Source organism: Charadrius vociferus, unplaced genomic scaffold (genome assembly GCF_000708025.1).
Source record: "Charadrius vociferus isolate BGI_N301 unplaced genomic scaffold, ASM70802v2 scaffold359, whole genome shotgun sequence".
Taxonomy (NCBI): domain Eukaryota; kingdom Metazoa; phylum Chordata; class Aves; order Charadriiformes; family Charadriidae; genus Charadrius; species Charadrius vociferus.
The window spans coordinates 2,038,604-2,041,076 of record NW_009661369.1 but is presented as its reverse complement, the minus strand read 5'-3'; positions in this window follow the sequence as shown (position 1 = coordinate 2,041,076).

Sequence of the window (2,473 nt, the reverse complement as noted above, 5' to 3'; positions counted from 1 at the left end):
GGCGGCCGGTCTGAGGGGGTCGGCGCTCGGGTGTTGATCCTGATGACCACGGCTGCTTCTGTAAGGTTCCAGATGTAAGAATAGGTGTGCACTGAGAGGAGCTGAGGGAGTGGTCAGGTGTCTGGCGCCATTTCGGCAGTACGGGAGCAGCGAACGCGGTGAGGTGATCAGAGACTCGGTGTAGTCTGGAGGGCGAAGCTGTGAGGGGCTGCAGGGTCTCTGCTTAAGCCCAAATGCAGGAGACCTGGCAAAGACCTCAAATGAAGTCTTTCAATGGGAGAACAGAAATACTTCCGAAACGGTACAGTTCATTAGCTTTTACGGCTAAAAATGTGTCATGTGTTTTACTTTCCCCAAATACATTATTTGGAGTGATGGTGTGAAATGCGCCAAATGATACGAAAATACAAATTAAAAATAAACTGAAAAAACGATCATGTGGAAATGCTGTAATGATGTACCCTCCCATCAGGCTCGCAAATTATACTTGCCTTTAAGCTCAGTTTCATATTTCGCGTGCGAATAACTGTCTTCAGTGCAATTAGGAGGTGCTTTTGCCTGTGAACAACGTAGCAACTTTGGGACTAAAAATGAGATAAGAAATGTAGAGATGCCGTCGTCTCAGCATGGTAAGACTGGTCCACAGCATAGTTACACTGCAAAAAGATGTAAGGAATGTGTGATACGCAAAGCGGTTGCTTGCACAAAGCTCTTTTGTGACACAGACGGCATTTCTGTTTCCCGTGGGAGAGCGAAAGTACTTCCATGCAACCCAGTTCATTAGGTTTTATGGCTAAAACTATCCAACAAAATATGCTTTTTCCAAATATATTATTTCTAGTGCTGTTGTGCAAACAAAATTTGCTAAATGAAATTCTTAATAGAAATCTGAAGTTCAGTGTATCTTAATCCTTTATTTGCTCTGGAAGAACCAAGGTGCTGACTCCTGGACATGACGTAGGATCCTGTAGAGATCAGTTGTAAGTCCCCAGGAAAATAAAGTTATACCAGACAACTATTTTAAAAAACTTCCCTGGAAAGATTAAATATATATTGCAGCAAATACAATATTCTACGATACAATGTAATAATGCATTATATATAAGAAATACATGTCAAGACTAATTTTTTTAAACTTAATTGAAAGAGAAGAATCCGTCTACTCGAGATTCGTATTGTTCTTAAGAAAAAGAAATGAGCGACCCAAGCTTACTCAAGCTTCACGTTTGAAGTTGCAAAGGACCAATGGCTTCAGTCTTATAGGCAGGGGGAAGGTTTAGCATGTATAGAGTAATAGTACCTCAAATGCTTCTTTTATAAACGAATCACAAGTGTAAAACTACATGAATACTAATCAGGAGAGCAGGTAGTAATTTCTCATCTCTCTCTGGACAGACTAGATGTAACCTATAGCTTAATTTTGTTCCCTGTAGTTACCTGAACTGGTCAGAATCTGTAGGCTGTGGTCTGTTCTAGCTACTAGATGTGAAACTTTCTATACTTCTTGCCTACCATCATGTCCTTAAAGTCTTCCCTTCACGGCTCTTTTTGACCTTACTTAGGCTAAAAGCAGTACAACATTGCTTCTAAGCATTCTAAAGCTTAATTTAAAGTCTACAGAAATCTCTTAATATTACTTTGTCTGCCTCACTTTCTTCTTGTGTAGTTAGTTACACTTTCTACTTGTTCTGTGTCCCGTCAAGATTCAGCTTAATGGGATTCACTCCGTTGAACATGAGATTGCAGCAGGAAACTCTGTGCTTTGGCTTCCAATATACTATTAAGAGGACTGTGATGGCAAATGTAAAGTGATTATGCTCGCTGAGCTTGGAAACATTGTGAATCAGAGATGCAATTGAGATTCATATTCATGTGGGAATATTTTCAAGCTTTCAAAGGAGGACCAAGGGCAGGAAGTGCATGCTTAATAACCAGTTTGGCTTGATGCATGTGCTCAGAGGTTTAATGAAACGGGCAGCTCAACTATGTGAAAGAAATAATCACACACTGACTTTTTGTTTCACTGTAGATGATGAAGCTCTACTTCATCTACCATAGTATAAATGCATCAATCTAGTCAGGTCCCCTCAGAGACTTTTTGTCTACGTTAATCATTTAATCAAAAGTCTTATGCTAATGTGTGTTTCTTACCCTTATTTTCTCAGTATCTTTTTGTTGTTGATGCTATACAGTAATAGCATTCCATAGCTTTGGAACACAAATTGAATAATTGAATTGTAGGAATAACTTACTATGTTATTGAGAGAAAATGGGTTGATAGGGACCACTGTGTGAATATGTGAATAACCCTTAAATCCCAACCATCACAAAAGGCAAATGTACATCACAAGTTAAATAGATGTGCTATGCTTTCAGCATTTTTTTAATGACAGTCATTTGACCATTTAGGCCACATGCTGCTGTAGGGAGAACACAGTGGAATTTGAACTAATGTTTTATGTTTTAAAGAACA